At 43.4% G+C, this 19,098-nt stretch overlaps 1 protein-coding gene across 1 annotated transcript in view; it reads left to right on the forward strand.

Annotated features, from left to right (window-relative positions):
• The window catches only part of KIF3C (kinesin family member 3C), a 49,068-nt gene that overhangs the window by 12,245 nt on the left and 17,725 nt on the right, over positions 1-19,098 (forward strand). The gene's annotated exons all lie outside the window — the stretch shown is intronic.

Genomic DNA, 19,098 nt, shown 5'->3' on the forward strand with positions numbered 1-19,098 from the left:
TGGTAGCGGGAGCGCACGTCTGGGCATGCGCAGAATCTTGATGACGTGATGACATCTGGGTGGGTGGGAGGAGCCTCGCGCTGCCACCACTATTGGTTCACCTGAACTAATGCAAAACGGCAGCATACCACCTCTGCCCTGGATTCTGTCAATATGCTAAAACAGAACTAAACAAGCAGTCTTATAGCTTAACACTTTTGCCTGAACCCAATCTATGACTGCAAATATTACCATCGAAGAAGGAAAATCTGGAGGCTGAGTAGCAACGCGCATCTACTAATAGGGCTAGATTGGAGAGTACAAGAGTCTCCTAAGGGAAATAATGGGAGGAGCTGTTGCTAAGCAACTATTTGCCAGGCATTGCAGGGAATTCTTGTGATAGAGTAAGCAGAGATCCATAGCCACCATTTGTGTCATTTTTGTCAGATTCTATCACCGTATTTTCCCTCTTCTTTTTGCCCTTTGAAAATGGCTTTTTTCATTCTCCAGGTGTTACTCAATAATACACGGATGGCTTCCCTTTGATGAAGTTTTTATATCTCCCTTTAACATTGTTTTCATGCAGGGTGTGGTTTTATTGGCAGTTGGTGATATTTTCTGGGAAATAACCACTTCATTTTTGTTTGGTACTATTAAAATTTAGCACTGTCTATATATTTTCCACAACATTCTGTCAGAGCGATAGAGACAAAAAATAGAAGGTGGGGGTGATGCGCCCTGCTAAATGGAAAAGAGAATTCCAGGGTTTTCTGATCAGCAGTAAATATTTCAATCTCTGAGCAAAGATAGGGCTAGCCACTGCCACATCTGGAGGATTTTGTAAAAGATATATGAATTGTAGCCAAGGTGCAGAGCTGCCTAATAAAGCATTGCTGCATTCAGGAGCATCCATAGAGGAGGCCAAGGAAAGCTTAGACAATGCCTGTGACTGTGATTGAAGCTGTGCTCTTTTTAACACACATTACACATGCAACATATATGTGTGTGTGTGTGCGCGCGCGTGTGTGTGTTGTATTTGTACTGATAAATAAATAACACAAATACATATACATATACATATACATATATATATACACACACACACAAATACATACATACATACATACATACATACATACATACATACATACATACATACATACATACTCTCTGTTGGGTCTCACTTTATAGCTTCCTGTTCCTGTGTAAGAAATGTATCCCATTGGCTGTCAGACTCCCAGCGGGCGGTAGTCTTAGTTAACTTTGTAGGCTGCCTATGTCCCAGGCTTGGCTGAGCCTTGCTGGGTGATGTAATTTTCCCAGGTGCCCTGTGGTGAGATGGGTAGAGGGCTAATCCTATCATGTCCTGAGGGCCATGTCTTAATCCCATCACCTTGGATCTGAAATGGGGGTGGGGGGCAGGGAGCTGCCTTGTCTTTAAAACATGTTTCTCCTTTTCTCATCCAGGGAAATATAATATTCTGCCCTTTTAATATTTCCTAAAATATTTCATTCTTCTAGGAGAGAGGTGGGCACTCACTTTCTACAGGAATAACCAGATTTATTGCAATTTACATTTAATCAAATTTATTTTTTGTCATACTTGGCTTATTCTATGGTGTGTGGGTTTAATAAAATGGGATAGACACATAAGGAAAAAAACCACATACTATATAACTGACCACCTGCCCTTGTTTCCAACTAAGTGAAGATTGTCAGTTGCAATGCAATGTATACTTCACGGTGGAAGACAATGACTGGATTGTATTATAAATTATGGATCCAGAAATATCCTTTTCATAGGTGATAGGAGACTTTTCTCAACTTCTCACCATTGTCATGCTCGTTGCTCAGCATGGCATATGAATCCAGTTTTTGTGCTTTTTAAAATATAGCTTGTAGCATAACACAATATGTAAAGCCTACTAGCTGTGTCATAGTCAACAAACCATTTTTTCCCCAAAACAAATTGTGACGTACACTCGATTGTAGTGAATGTCACCCATTTGTGATTTTCTTGTAAGAAAAGTCCAGCCAGTGTTTGTGCTGAACTTAGAACTGGAACCAGGAAGAATTTCTTGTAATGTTGGTGTTAACATGGAGAAATACTAGCCTAATAGACTGAGACAAAGTCTAGGTGGCAAGCAATAGTGTCGATGTGAATTCTGAGCAGTCTTATGATCTGCAATGCGTGACAAATTAATTTTGTGCCTTCGGTTATAGGCTACATATTTTCAGAAGATGCTGGTTTATGAGCTTATCTGTAGATGTGCGTGCCTCTTTCTGTTTTATTTCACTTATTGTTTACCTCACTTGGATGGCCATCATCCCAAATTATGACAAGCTTATTTGATAAGCTTGTTTAATAATGTTCTTCAATGATGAGAAGGCTGAGAGTTTATGAAATCACCTGTCTGGGTCCAGGATGGTTCATCGCTTCCGTGCATTTTTATCATTCAGTCAGGAGCCGCAGGGACAGGCCACATTTCATCATACAAAATCAAGGGATGGTGCAAGTCATCCAAGGATTTGTGAAACCAACAAAGGGTGGGTGGGTCCCTTGTGTTTTGAGAGCTAGCTATGCCTCTGGAATGCCTGTGTATTTACAGAAAGCCCCTGAACATTCCTCCCAGGTGAGATATTCTCCAGAAGGAGATGAAAAGCATTATTAATCAAATGAAATGTAACTTAGATAAAGATTTAATAATTAAAATTCTAAACATTTCAGAATAAATCTTAAGATTCCACTTAGCCATCTTCTTAATTGTAGTTGCAACCATTCTTCATAAATACATCTTTTTTTTTTTACTTTAAAAACATTCAGGATTTAACCTGCACTATTTCTCCTATAAATGAACAAGAGAGAGTTTTTTTAATTGATTGACTAACCAATAACCCAGTGTTGCCCAGGTATTTATTTATAGGGGGAAAATGTCCGGACCAAATGTAATTTCTAATGTTGGATTTTCCCTCTTACCAGAGGGAGCCCCCTTGTGGAGTACTGTGAAGCCATTACCATAGCAACTCCACTGTGCTGTACAGTAGAAGCCACTATGGCAGTATGGCACAACAGGCTGTATCTTAACAGAATACACTGTTAGGGGTATCTTACCCCCACAGCAGTGACGTGCGGTGAGCTTTACGGCTGGTGAGGCTGGTGACGTCATCAGCGTGAGCCGCGGTCCCCTTCATGTTGACTCAGGAAGGAGGGGAATGGGACCAGGTCAGCCTCGCTCCTGCGCACGTCCCATTCCCCGCCTTCCTAAGTCAACATGAAGGGGATCGCGGAGCGCGCTCCGCGGGACAGCGGCTAACGCTCCACGATCCCCTTCATGTTAACTCAGGAGTCAGGAAGGAGGGGAATTCCCCTCCTTCCTGACTCCTGAGTCAACATGAAGGGGACCGCGGAGCGCGCTCCGCGGGACCGCGGCTCATGCTACGCGATCCCTCCTCCGCGATCCCTCCAGCCTCCCTCCTGCACACGTCCTATTCCCCGCCTTCCTAAGTCAACATGAAGGGGACCACGGAGCGTGCTCCACGGGACCGCGGCTCATGCTCCGCGGTCCCCTTCATGTTGACTTAGGAAGGCGGGGAATGGGACGTGCGCAGGAGGGAGGCTGAGGCTAGAGGAGCCTCCTGCACACGTGGTCCCATTCCCCTCCTTCCTGACTCCTGAGTCAACATGAAGGGGACCACGGAGCGCTCCCATTCCCGACCACGTGTACAGAAGGCTCCTGAGCGCCTTTTCCCTTTTCCCTTTTTTTTTTAAATTTTCATGATGAGAGCGGTGCGGCTCTGCCTCCCCTGCCTCCCCTGACCGCACGTCCCTGCACAGTATTTTTTTCCAGAGAATAAGTCATCTGTGTACCAAGTTTGGTTGATATTGCCCAAGAGTTATGCTGGAACACACACACACACACACACACACACACACAGAGTGATAGTTGATAGATAGATAGATAGATAGATAGATAGATAGATAGATAGATAGATAGATGATAGATAGATAGATAGATGATAGGTATGTATGTATGTATGTAGGTAGGTAGGTAGGTAGGTAGGTAGATAGATAGATGATAGATAGATAGATGATAGATAGATAGATGATAGATAGATAGATAGATAGATAGATAGATAGATAGATAGATAGATGATAGATAGATGAGCCATCAGATTAGTGTCAGCTCTTAGTGATGACATTCTCCAGCTCTGTCCCCACTCTAGTTCTTCAGGTCTTCCAAAGATACTCAGTTGCTCTCTCCCTCCCTCCCTCTCTCCCTCCCTCCCTCCCTCCCTCCCCCCTCTCTCTTTTTACCTTTCCCAACAAAAGAACCTTCTCAAGGGAGCTAAGTCTTCACAGAATGTGTCCAAAATATGATTTGAGCTTGGTTATTTGTGTGTCAAATAAGCACTCTGCATTGATTTTAGTTATGATCCTTTTTTTTTGTTTTCTTGGTATTTTCAGGTGTCTTCACAAACATCCAAGTTCAAAAGCATCAATATTCTTTTATCCTACTCCTTCAAAGTCTTTCATTTCCATGGAGTGTCACAGGAGAACTATTGCTGCACAATTCTGGTCTTCATAGATATAAATAAATCATGGCATCTCAATATCTTTTCCAAGGCTTTCACTGCTAACCCATGATGTCCTACATAGTTGAAGTGTATTGATTGATATATGTATACACACACACACACACACACACACACACACACACACCAGGGACGTGCGGTCAGGGGAGGCAGGGGAGGCAGGGCCTCACCTGTCTTCATGAAATAATAGTATATAATATTATATACTATATATATATATATATAATATTATATACATCCCTCCGGGCGAGCCCGGGAGCTGCGGAGGCAGAAATGTTGTCGGTGCTTCCGGATGACGAAGGCACGAAAGCGACTGGGTTCCCCAGTCGCTTTCATGCCTTCGTCATTGGGAGCGCCGACAACATTTCTGCCTCCGCCCTCCGCAGCTCCCGGGCGCGCCCGGACGGAGGTAGCCAGAATGGCGCCGAGGCAGTCCGGCGGGCGAGCGGGCGAGCGACCGAGGATCAGGCTGCCTCGCTCGCTCTTTTGTCCGGCCGGCCGACGCCGAGGCAGGACTGCCTCGGCACCATTCTGGTTACCTCCATCCGGGCGCACCCGGGAGCTGCGGAGGGCGGAGGCAGAAATGTCGGCGCTGCCGGAGGACAAAGGCACGAAAGCGCAGCCGCCTGAATGGGAAAGCAACGAAAGGGGCAGCGAGGGCGGGCGGGAAAGCAACAAAAGGGTCAGCGAGGGTGGGCGGTGGCTGCAGGCGGCAAGGCTTGAGCGTGGTGAAAGCGTAGCCCCTTTTGTTGCTTTCCCATTCACCCCGCTCAAGCCTTGCCCGAGGGAGCTGGGGATCGGGCTTTGGGTTGGTGGGAGACCGTGAAGGAGTGGGGGGGGGAAGGGACTGGCGCCGGTGGAGGAAGCAATGCTACGTGGATCAGTGCACACCGCGGTCCCCTTAATGTTCACTCAGGAAGGCGGAGAATGGGACCACGTGTGCTGGAGGCTGAGGCTGCCTCAGCCTCCTGCACACATGGTCCCATTCCCCGCCTTCCTGATGACATCACCAGCCTCCCCAGCCATAACCCTCACCGCACGTCACTGATACACACACACACACACACACACACACACGTGTGTGTGTGTTGTATTTGTGCTGATAAATAAATAATGTATTTATTTATCAGCACAAATACAACACAAATATAAAAAGGCAACATTAAAAATAAAAATATGGTTTTCTGCCTGGATGGTTTTCTGTAATGAGCCGAAGGACAGAAAGGGGGAGTAGTGAGCTCCCTCCCATATTTGGGCATACCAGGGGTTGTAAGGCACACACATACATACATACATACATACATACATACATACATACATACATACATACATCTTTTCATCATGGTTTGATTAGTGTGTGGCTTCCTGTCCTATGTATAAGTTTCCCATGAGGACAATGAGATCTTTTAGGACATGCATTTTCCTAAGGACTTTCTGCTGCTTGACATGATTGCAACAATCAAAGCCTTTCTATGATCAGTAAAACACACATTGTTTTCTTTTGGGTATTTGGCTTTCTCAATTATTCAGCATACATCTATAATAATTTCTCTTGTTCCTCAGCCTTTTCTAAAACTAACTTGAACATCTAGCATCTTCTCTTCTGTGTAGGGCTCTAATCTCCAATGGGGGATTCTGAGCATTATTTTGTGGCACGTGAAATTAAGAATGTTGCACAATAGTTTGCACACTTCTGTTTCTTTAGAAATGTCACCATAAACCTGCTTCATGTCTCTTCTAAGAACTCTCTGAAATTATTAACTTCTTCCTGAGATCTTTGTCCTTCTTGACTTTGGCTTCCCTTCTCTGCTTGTTTTCAGTTTTATAATATTCATATCATGTAAATAATTCTTGCTTCTTGGTATTATAACGACTTTTTAGTTTTGTCAGTATTTGTACTTAGTCTAAGTCACTTGGGGGCTAATTCATCTGTGGGCTGATCTAGCAAGTAGTTCTTCTGTTCTTACATTTTAATAAGAAAGTGAAAGGTATTACAGAACTATATGTATAGGTATAGTTAAAGCGTTATGGATAAATACTATGTTATATTCCTATCTTATGGTAAATAGACAGTTGAATACTCTTTGAATTTATATTACACATGTAGGGCATTTTGATTAAAGTGATGTGCATAAGAGTATGGGTAGAATTAATTGAAATGTGTTTATGGTGAGGTGGGCATATCAATTTCCAGTTTCATCCTTTATTCTAGTAGCTGCAACTGATGGGATCTCCCAAGAGGTTTGTGTAGTAAAATTAGAGAGCAGCCTATGAAAAGATATAGACAGCAAAGCTTTTTAAGCAGCCCTTTGAGAACATACAAAGCTATTGGGAAGAAGGGGGAGTTTAAATATTCTCAAAAATAACAATATACCAGTATAGATGGGGGAGAGAGTGCATATTTATAGTCATGTCTATCGATGGTTATTAGTGATTTGTAGTGATCCATATAATGTAATATATAATTAACTATCTGAATACCCGTGTTCCATTATAAAACTATGTGATTGGGCTTGATAAATTGACACTTAACAGCTTGAAAATAAATGAGTAGTTACGATCAGCCTCTCCTCTCCCCTTCTCCCCCTTAGACTTGCCCCATTGATCCTCTCCTATCCCCTTCTCTCCCTCAAGTTTGCCCTACAGAACTTCTCCTATCTTATCCCCTTCTCTTCCTCAATCTAGCTCCTTAGCATCAGAGGGTTTTTCAGGTGGGGAGAGGGAGTAGAATGTCTAAACTCCCAGCCCGCAGGCCGGATGAGTCACGCGCTGGTCATGCCCACACCCAAGTGGCAGTTGGAACAGAGTTCTTTTCAGGAGGGGAGGGGGAGTAGAACGTCTAACTCTTAGCATTAAAGCATGTTAATAATATTATAAGAAATACTAATGATCTGATGGACGTTTTGAAAAATCCTTTCTTAATGAGCACTTAGAAGCTAAGAGGAACATACATGCCAAATTTCAAGTTTGTAGGCTTTACGGTTCTGGAGATATCGTGATGATGCATGAGTGGTATTTCACCTAGATAGATAGATGATAGATAGATGATAGATAGATAGATGATAGATAGATAGATAGATAGATAGATAGATAGATAGATAGATAGATAGATGATAGATAGATAGATAGATAACAGTGACGTGCGGTGAGGTTTATGACTGGTGAGGCACTGACACAGTGCTGGGTTTCAAATATTTTTAGACTTGTGGACTTCAACTCCCAGAATTCCACAGCCAGGCATGCTCAGTTCCAATTTAAAGCGACAGCATTTGTTTTTCTCCTTTGCTCCTTCTTTCTTTTTCTTTTTCTTCTCCTTCCCCTCCTTCCTCCCTTCCTCCCCCTCTCTCAAACACACACACACACACACACACACACACAAGTTGGATTGGACTATCTCTCCTACCCCTTCCCTCTCTCACTCACTCTCAAACAAACACACACACACACAAAAGTTGGATTGGATATCTTTTCCAGTGGCTTGAAAGCAGCTCCTCTGCCATCCCCCCCCCCATTCCCCTGCTGCCTTTCCCAAACACCTCCACCATTGCAAATGCAGCCTGCTGTCTGGGTGGGAAATGCCTGGAACACAATAAAGCCCACCCACCACCTCCTGCTGGCAGGCTGGGGTGAGAGGAGAGGCAGAGAAGCCGGAGGGGAGCCGAGCCTTCCAAAAGAAAGAGGCTGGGGGGAAGTGTGTGTACTACAGCATGGCTCTTTGCCTGGCTTCCTGCCTCCTCCTGTGGTCTCCTCAGTGCTCGCTTGTGCTCTCCCTCCCCAAGTGTAGTTTGATTGCAGGTGGAGCCACGTTGCCTTTTCAAACTTGTAATCAGTGAAGCTGGGCTAGATTTTTATATAGTTTTATCCAGCTGTGTGTGTGAGAGAGAGAAATGAATGGGGGCCTGGGGAGGAAGTCACTACACCTGGGGAGGGAGAGCACCAGTGAGGTTAAGCAGAGTCATCCACGGTGAGGCAGCAACTAGCTCATCTTTTTCCTTTTACTTTTTTTTTCATGATGAGAGTGGTGAGGCTGTGCCTCACTTGCCTCACCTGACTGCACGTCACTGATAGATAGATATGTGGGGCAATGCCCTCCTGGGCTAGAGCTATACAAAAGGTCTAGATGTATACAAAGGCTCTATATTCCAGGGAGTTAGCAGCTTTTAGGACCACTGAACTCATACCATAAGGAAGTGAGTTGTCACTTACTTTGATGAGCTGAACTTTCAACAAATGGTCTTCTCTTTGAATTGGGAGTTCATGACTTGAACAAACAGGATTAGTGAGTTGTTCATGGTCATACACCCTTGCTTGACAACCCTACAATCCTCACTTCCCCATCATATTAGTTTTGGACATGATGCATGAAGAGGCAGACTAAATGGCCAGTTGTTGATATCATAACAGGTAGACATTGAAACTATCCAATAGGATAGAAATTGTAACTATCCAGTGAGTTGAATGTTAAATTGCCATCTAACAATAAAATCTATCTTTCTGCTGCAAAGATGAAGCTCTCTGGCTTGCTGACATTTGAATGACTGTTGCTGAATTAACACATGATGACATTAATAATTTGTGTATTTAGGTGGGGATTCACATCTCCAATGAACACAATCACTTTTGTTCACACATCACCGCAATTCTGGAATCTTTGAGTTGTTCAGCTTTAAGAAGCCTTAGTTGGAAGGCTTTTTTATTGTTAATATTGTTCATTACTGATCTCTGTATTATATAAAAGAGACAAGAGGGGACTACTGGATTGGGTGTAGCCACTTAACAGATATTTGCAACCTTCCCCTCTTATTTTTTAATCCCTTAGTCACAGATATAAACCAAACATATTTTGTTATTCTGCTGTACAAGAGAAATGGACTCTGACAGATGATAATCATTATAGGCATTTGAAAGAGTGCACCCATTTGTTTCTTAATTATATTTAACCCTCAAGTAGGCATGTTGACTTACAGAGTGCATCATTATTGCTTTTCCCTTTTTATTGAGTTTTTTGGAAGCCATTCAGTTTCAGTGCCCCCCAGGTTAAGATGTTCTTAGGTCGCTGTCTAGTCAGCCCCTGCCTAGAACTGGCCACATTCAGGGCTTGTGATAGACACCACAACACAACCAGGGAAACATGGAAGCTAGAGACAGATAGTCCATTTATAAGTCGGGCACCTGCTCTTCAATCTCTTGTCCATTTTGAGATGCATTCTAGCTAAAACAGCAATATCAATAGCACTTAGACTTATATACTGCTTCACAGTTCTTTACAACCCTCTCTAAGTCATTTACACAGTCAGCATTTTGCCCCCAACAATTTGGGTCCTCATTTTACCCACCACAGAAGGATGGAAGGCTGAGTCAACCTTGAGCCTGGTGACATTTGAACTGCCAAATTGCAGTCAGCTGGCAGACAGCAGAAGTACCCTGCAGTACTGCACTCTAACCACTGTGCCATCATGGCTCAAAATATAATGGACTTTGATGGAAATAAATTAAAAATTATAGTACAATAGAACAATTGCAAGTACAGAAAACACAAGTACTGCATGAAAAAATTAGAAGGTAGAGTAATCTTGCGACAGAATAGAAAATGGACATAAGAAATGTGATGTAGAAGCTACTTAGAGAGGAATGAAAAATTTGATGTTATAGCATGTGTGAGTTAATGCTGAAGGAAAGTATGAAAAAGGATGCTGAATGGAATGATGAAGTGAAAGAGACAGTGAATGAGAAAAATGCATGTAAGAGAACACTAAAAAAATCATAATAGAAATATATGCCTAGGTAGTCCTTGGTTAACAACCACTCATTCATTCAGCAACCATTTGAAATTGCAATGGCACTAAGTGAGAGGTACCTACAACTGGTTCTCAAAGTTCTCGCCATCATGATGCCTCCACAGTCACATCATTATAATGTGGGCATTTGACAACAAGCTTCCACTTGTAATTGTTGCAGCTCTTTCCATAGAAGAGGGGCTGTTACAGTGGTGGGATTATTATTTTTTTAAATTTTTTTTTTAATTTCTGGTTCTGTGGGGCATGGTATAGCTTGGGCATGGCTTGGTGGGCGTGGCAGGGGAAGGATACTGCAAAATCCCCATTTCCACCTCACTCCAGGGCAACGATACTGTAAAATCTCCATTTCCACCCCACTCCAGGGCAAGGATACTGTACAATCCCCATTCCGTCCCCACCCCACTTACTTGTTTTCCAGCTCCATTCTCCTGTGCAGGGCAACAGAAGACCCAGCCAATCAGCTGGGACTCAGGAGGCAGCAAATAGATGAGGGTGGAGCCAGCCAGAGGTGGTATTTGCTGATTCTCCAAACGACTCAAAATTTCTGCTACCGGTTGGTCAGAACTGGCTGAATACCACCTCTGGGCTGTTACACATAAAAACATCAATTCCTGATCTCAGCCCCCCCCCCCCCCCCCCCTAGTTATGATAGTTTGGGACTACCAGTTTATTCCAAGGACATCCATATAGGATGAATGGCTTCAAGTTGGAGAAGTCACTTTGTCGCCATTGCTTGTGTACTCAAAAAGGACACATATGCACTGGATAGGAGCATACAACTTTTATTTTCTAATAAAACTGCTGGCGTTCCATTTTTAATGTTAAAAAATCAGGTGCAAAGAGTCTGGTTAGTGCCAAACATGTTCAAGTACTGCATGAAACACAGATTTCTCTCATGGCACCCTAGAAGTCTGCCCACCTGAGTGGCAAGAAAGGGGTCAATAGACATATTTGGCACCTCTGAATGTCATATAAGCAGTAAATAATAGGTCCTCAGTGACTCTTGAATGATAATGTTACAAAGTACCTCTTGGAAAGATGAGTTTCGCTTATAAATTGATGTATAAGCTTATTATCCTAATAAATAAATGATATGCCCTGTAGATGGAGACTGGCTTCCTTGGTTGTTTTTCCACAGGGAAGTTTGTTTCAATTAGCTTCCTAGAAATGTGTGTGTAAATTCAGTGAGGAACATGAAAGAAGATTTTAATATTATTATTATGTATTTCCACATCATTCCAAAAGAACGCTGAATGGCATTAAAACCAAAGAGACGACAAATACAGGCAAGGTTCTAGATAGGTAGTAGACTGAAATGAATAGGATGGAATTTAAGATGGAGAAACATAACATTCTGCATCAGGATAGAAAAATGTAAAGCACAAATATAGGCTGGAGGATATTTGGCTTGACACTAGTTACACATCGAAAGGATCTGGTAGTCCTTGTCACTCATAAGTTAAATATCAGCCAACTGTCTGATGTGGCTGCCAAAAAGGCAAATGCTACCTTAGGATGCATTAGTGGGAGCACAGAGAGCGGAGACTTCATCAAAGGAATTGATTGCTCTATTACATTATCTCCTGCTGATACCCATTTGGAGTACAGTTTTAAACACCGTAGTTCAAAAATTAGAGCATGTTCAGATGAGGGGTATGAAGGAGCGTGGAAACAAAGTCTTAAGAGGGACGGTTAAACGATCTGGACCAGCAGTGGGATTCACTTACCTTCCCTACCGGTTCGCAAATATGAGCACACGCTCATAGCCAGGCGTCGTATCTGTGCACGCGCAGTGCTCACGCATAATGTTGGGGGTGGGTGGGTGGAGCCTCCTGAAGCAGCTGCTACCAGATTGGACCAAACTGGAGAGAACCGGCTGAATACCACCTATGATCTGGAAATGTTTAACCCACAAAAGATATCATAGTAGAAGGGTTGTTGCACACAAAAGAGAGAGTGAACTTATTTTCCACAATTTCAGAGCACAAGACCAGTATTAATGCGTACAAATGACATCAGGATTGTGTTTGACCTCAGGGGGCCAGGTGGGTATGGCTAGGGTAGGCATGGCCAGTTCAATGTCACTCGTGTCAGGGGAGCATATGGTGGCCCGGGCAGGCCTGGCGGGATCCATTGTCTCCAGAGGAGGAAACTGAAATCAGTGAGAGGGCCAAACCTTTGTCCTCCAGAAAGCCTCACCATCCCTCTGAGGCCACGTGGAGGATCCCTGGATGGTGCTGTTGGAAGAAATGTCCTTCTGGGTTCGGCTCCAAGTGGGGAAAAAGACACTGGAGACATGGAAGCTGCTTGGAAAGATGGTTTAATGGTGGACAGGACCACATGGCTTGAGCCCTGAACAGAAAAGGTGATCACATGCTTCAATGTTGGTGGAGAAGAAGAGAAGGGAAGAGAAGGGCTGAAGAAGGGCTTGCAGGGATTTTTATAATCTGTTCTGCCCCACCTATCTGTTTCCTGTTCCTGTGTAAGAAATGTATTCTGATTGGTTGCCAGACTCACATGGGCCCATGCAAGGGCAACCCTCTAGGCTGCTGAGTTTTGAATCCAGGTTTGATAGAGTTTAGATGCCATGTGGTCAGTTGAGTAAAAGGCAATATTATCCTGCCTTCATTGCCATCCCCCCTGGAGCTGAAGGGGAGAACTCTTTATTATGTAAAGTGGACTAGCTTGGCCTTCTTAATGGCCCATTGACAAAGTGGGGATGGGCAGGAAGCTGCAGGAATTTACTCTGTGTTTAAAATGTGTTTCTCCCTTTTTCACATCCAGGAAAATATAATATTCTGCCTTATCAATATTTCCTAGGATATTTCATTTTTCTGGGAGAGGGCTGGGTGATAACTTCCTACAGTGCCGCAGGCTGTCCTGACCCTAGGCAGTGGCAGGCAAATGCCTAACCTGACCCTCGAACTCCCAGGGTACTGGGACTCCCCAAGGGGATGCCCAGCTGCGCTTCCTCCTCCTTGAAGCTGTTGCTGCTGCTGTTCTCATTCTTTTTGGTTAAGTTGCTCATGGTGTGTGCAGGAGGGCAATCTGGATGAGACTCCTGAGCTCCATTTTTGCTGGCAGAGGGCTGCAGGAGGCCATCACAGCCGAAAACAAAGCCTGGGAGGGTCACGCGCAGCCCTCCCAGGCTCCATTGTGCTGGCAGAGGCACCGCAGGCTTGTCCTTCGCTGTTTCCAAGGCAGTCCTGTGGGCCAGATCTAAGCAGCCCACAGCCAGATCTAGCCCACGGGTCTTGAATTTGACATCCCTGGCTTAGAGTAAGTCCCTCAGTCGTTGCAAGATTTGCTACATGGAGAGCTCTCCTCCCTTAGAGATCTTCAAAAAGGTTGCATAATTATCTGCAAGTGCTATAGTGGAACTTGCACTGAGCAATGGATTGGACTTTGTGACCTCTTAAGGCAGTGGTTCTCAATCTGTGGGTCGGGACCCCTTTGGGGGTCAAATGACCCTTTCACAGGGGTCGCCTAAGACCATTGGAAAACACATATTTTTGATGGTCTTAGGAACCGAGACACCAATTTTATGGTTGGGGGTCACCACAACATGAAGAACTGTATTAAAGGGTCGCGGCATTGGAAAGGTTGAGAACCACTGTCTTAAGATACCTTCCAGCTCTATGATTCTCCAAATCTAAGCATACAGGAATTAGAGTGGAGAGTGCAACAATACCTCTCCTTTTTACTCAGCTTTCCCATTAAGCACTGATGACAGCTTCTGAGGAAAGACAGGCCCTCCTTCCTGGCCCTGCTTCCTGCCTCTCCTTCAAATCTCTTGGCTTGAATTCAGCTCCCTGTAGCACATAGCGAGATTTGAGACTAGGTTCTGGATATTTTGTTAGACCGGGCTACAGGTTGTCCTCTTATGAAATCCTGGGATTTCAGAAAACCAAATTGCTTACGACAGGGGTCAGCAAACTGCGGCTCTGGAGCCGCATGTGACTCTTTCCTCCCTCTGCTGCAGCTCCGTCACTGGTCGACGCCACAATTTTGAGAGGAGCTTCCAGTGCGGGGGGAGGAGAGAAGCACAGTGCACCAGGAGAAAACTCTATGGCAAGGGGAGGGTTTTCCAGTTGTCTCCACAATTGATAGGGCTTTCGGTTATGACAGGTAGAGGAAAAAGTACACTGCGCTAGGAGGAGACTATGGTGGGGGAACTGAACTTCCGCTCAGCTCTGAATTGAACAGGGGGCTTCCGGTTAGGACCTTTGTGGCTCCCAGTGTTTTCTTTTCTGTGGGAAACAGGTCCAAATGATTCTTTGAGTGTTTAGGTTTGCCGACCCCTGGCTTAGGATAATTAAAATGTTTGGTATTTTAAAAGGAAAATCTAATTGATAGTTTGAGAGGAGGCAGGCAATCTAATTTGCTTCTTGTATACAAGCCCCAGAGAAATTAAAGGGCACGTCTGAAGAATTTCCTAGTGGGATTTGCCCATGAACCAGATAGATCTTGGGCCTGTATTCCATGGCACCCTTTGTAGACTGCTTGAGGAGTTTTAACTGCTCTGAAATCATGCAACTTTTCTTATCACGGTTCAAAGTTGTCCAGACCTAGGAAAAAGTGAGTTATACTCCATCCTTGAAGTTACAACTATTGCACATGTATGCATGCACACCCTGGTCATGGGATTATAATTTGGGTTCTTGGCAGCTGTCTTGCATTTATGACAGCTGCAGCATCTTGCAATCTTACAATCAGAGTTTGTGACTTTCCCAGCCTACTTCTGACAAGCAAAGTCAATTGGGGAAGCTGGATTCACTTAATGACCATGTGATTCACTTAACAGCCACATGATTTACTTAACAACCTCCATGAAATGGTCATAAAATCAGGTCTGGGCACATGACAACTCGCTTAACAACCACATCACTTAACAATCAAAATTCTGGTCCCAGTTGTGCTTCTAGGTTGAACACTGCTGTACAGTGTTCCAAGTGACTACTACAGTCCCCGACTTACAATAATTTGTTTGGTGACCAAAGTGACAAGGCACTGAAAAAAGTGGCATGACCGTTTTTCACACAACCATTGCAGCGTCTCCATGGTCATGTGATCAAAATTCAGATGCTTACCAATTGGCACGTACCGTATTTTTCCAGGTATAAGATGCACCCAGATTTTGAAGAGGCAAATTTAAAGAAATGTTTTTTGTTCTCTGTAGACCTCCCAAAAAATGGCCCGTTTTTTTGCAAAAACAGGCCTGGTTTTTGTCAAAAAAATGGGCATGCATAGCCTTTAAGAGGCTTGTAGAGTGCCCCTGGGGGCTGGGGAGGGGCAAAAATGAGCAAAAAACTGTTTTTCGCTCATGTCTGCCCTCCCCCAGCCCCCAGGAGCACTCTGGAAGCCTCCTAAAGGCTATGCATGGCCATTTTTGCAAAAGGGGCGGGGTTTCTGTTTTTCGCGCATGTCTGCCCTCCCCAGCCCCCAGGAGCACTCTGGAAGCCTCCTAAAGGCTATGCATGGCCATTTTTGCGAAGGGGGCGGGATTTCGGGAGGCCAAAAATGCTGTATTCAGTGTATAAGATGCACCCAGATTTTCACCCTCTTTTTTGAGGGAAAAAGGAGCATCTTATACTCTGAAAAATACCGTGTTTATGATGGTTGCAGTGTCCTGGGACCTTGTGATAACCTTTTGCGGCCTTCTGAGAAGCCAACTGTGTTCAGAAACCACATTCACTTAACAACTGTGTTATTAACTTAACAACCGCAGTGATTCACTTAACAACTGTGGCAAGTATTTTAAAATGAGGCAAAATTCACTTAACTGTCTTGCTCAGCAACATAAACGTTGGGCTCAATTGTGGTCATAAGTGAAGAAAGTATTTGTCTACCTTCGCAGTTGGGTTTAGCAAGAACTGAATCAGAGACTCTGATGAATCCTATTCTGCATACAATACAAACACAAGAGTCATGTGTCTCACATTGTTTTATTTCTGTCTGGGAAATCCCTCTCTATGAATATGCCTGACTAGGAGCCTGAAGCTTAATTTGTGAATCAGTAATGTTTCTCTCCTTGTAAATGAGGAAAATATAAAAACAAGCAAGTCCTGTTGCTTTTATAGTTTCCATCAGATGGTATCTCTCATCTGCCCTAATGCTATAGCACTGCCTACAAAATTAACTAAAATTGACAATCTCTCCTCATCACTTCAGCCTAAAATCCAGTGTTGGCCAAACTAGAGTATAAAGTTTATGGGTATGTCCTGAGTTAAACGACCATTTGTTCAGTGACCATTCAAAGTTACAACAGCAGGACACTCACAACCAGCCCTTAAAGTTGCAGCCATCACAGTGTCCCCACAGTCATGTAAACACAATTTGGGTGTTCATCAGCCAGCGTGCAATTATAATGTCACAGTCTCCCATGATCGACATTTGCACTCTTCTTTGCTGGCTTTCTACAAGCAAAGTCAATGGGGAAGCTGGTAGGGGGTCGCAAATGATGACCCATGATATCCTCACTTAACCACCCACGGAGATTCATTTAAGGCTGCATCAACAGAGGTTAGAACAATTAATCAGTGGAACAGCTTGCCTCCAGAAGTTGTGAATGGGCCCCAACACTGGAAGTCTTTAAGATGTTGGATAGCCATTTGTCTGAAACTGTATAGGGTTTCCTGCCTAGGCAGGGAGTTGGACTAGAAGACTTCCAAGGTCCCTTCCAACTCTGCTATTGTATTGTATTGTAATGATGACGAGAAGTACTGAAATTTCCATTGCTAAGTGTTGCAGTCACACGACTTAGCATGTGGAAATTCTGCTCCCAATTACCATTGTTAAGTGGGGACTGCCTGTAATCTATATCAATGTATACCTACATGATTTGCAGAATAGCAAAAGCTTTGGTAACTGCAATTCCTTGGTGCAGAATAGGGCCAGTTTTCATAATAGAAGAACCCGGGTGCTAAGTCCTCGACTTACGACCTAGCAACCAGCAACAGCCGTGCCGTGCCTGATTGATCTTCTAAACCGGGAGATGTGAACTTTTCAGCCTGCGAAACTCAAATCGGCAGCCAAATTGTTGCTTGCCTTCCTTTCAAGTAAAAGATTCCAGTATTTTTGTGGGAAGGAACTGCTCAGTGCGAGGCACACAGGAAGGAGGGCTTCCAAGTAGTGAGTGCAGCTGCCATGTATTGGCCAGCAGCTGTGTGGAAGGAAATAGTCCTGGCTATAACCCAGCACCATCTGGGATGTGTCAGCACCACAGCCTGGGAACAAAAAAGGAATGGAGAGCTTGCTTAAGACACCTTAAGTATTGGGCTATCATAGGCAGTTTGAGCATTCCCACAGGATAAGTGGAAGAATGCTTCATCTTAGCTCTTTTTCAAAGCACTAAAATTAGGTGAGCAGAACAGGATTAATTGAAATTGATATTTAAAAAGTAGGCTGTGAAATTCTTCCTTTCTCACTCTTGGAGACAGGAAATCCACAAATTCTTTCATGAATGCCAGTTGAAAATTACCTCAGAAAAATCCCCTCCTGATTGACAGGAAACTCCAGTATTTCAGAGAGATGCAAATTCAGAATCACCTTAAATCGCTTGGGATGTTATTCATGCTACTTATTTATATAGGAAACATAAGACAGGTTTATCTTTTCTAAATGTCTTTTTATAAGCCTTCTAGTCAGGAGTCATTATGTCAAGGATTAAGTATTGCTATTGTTTTGTTTTTGTTATTTCCTTTAAGACAAAGTTCAAGTCATTTTTGAATTTCCCATCACAACAGATTTTTACATATGACTACTTCCATTTCTTATAGAGAGGAAGATAAGTAATCTTGAACTTGTATTTTAACTGGGGTTTGAGAAGCCTTTATTCTAAATACAGTTTAACTATGGTGATTGACTTTATGAGACTATTTCAGGGTTATTTATGCAATGTCGGCAGTTTTGAGAGAAATTGAATGTATCCACATAATTTAAAAATGGGGAAATTTCCAGTCCTCTTATCCCAGACATTTAGATTCCTATGCAGTGGTAGTCACATTGGGAAAGAGGAAACATGTAGCATTTAACTTCCCTCATTTCGCATTTTGATAACTGCCTCAAAATCAGGCAGGATTGGGACGATATTGCAACAAAATGGAGGGCTAATCCTCTCCCTTCATGCTATTTTTCTCCTTCAAAACTCCCTTTGAAGAGAGGGATCATACAGCTGTAGAAAACTTCACCTGAGGCCCAGAGATGGATGGTGTCAAAAGCAACCTATCAGTTGTCTTTTTAATTGCTTTCTCTTTCTCTTTTTAATTGTATTTCTGTTGTGGATTTGGACCTGCCATTTGCCAATTTTGTATAGCCAAGTTGAACCAGGAGCCTTTTCTTCTACACTTTTTTGGCTCAGGTGCTTGAAACGTCTGCTACCAACTGCCAAGTTAGCTGCTTCATCTGGTTATTGAATTAATCCAACTTCTGGGTCTGCATAAACATTGAACCACACAGTTAAAGCCTCATTTGGGAAAAAATGCCCAACCTCTTTATGAATTCATTCAATGTTCTGATTTTATAAATACACTGAACCGCAAACTAACAATGCTGCTTATGTACGTTCTGCTAAACTACATTTAAAAAAAAAATAAAGTCAGTTGTGCAAATGCAGCTGTTAGATTATTAAATGATTTGGTTAAGCAAATCATGAGAACCCAGCCTTTGTTAATTGGCTATTTGTGTGCTACCAGAAAAATATGGGTTTCTGAATTATTTAAGTACAGTA

The sequence above is a fragment of the Natrix helvetica genome, assembly GCF_964273705.1.
Source record: "Natrix helvetica genome assembly, chromosome: 2".
Classification (NCBI taxonomy): domain Eukaryota; kingdom Metazoa; phylum Chordata; class Lepidosauria; order Squamata; family Natricidae; genus Natrix; species Natrix helvetica.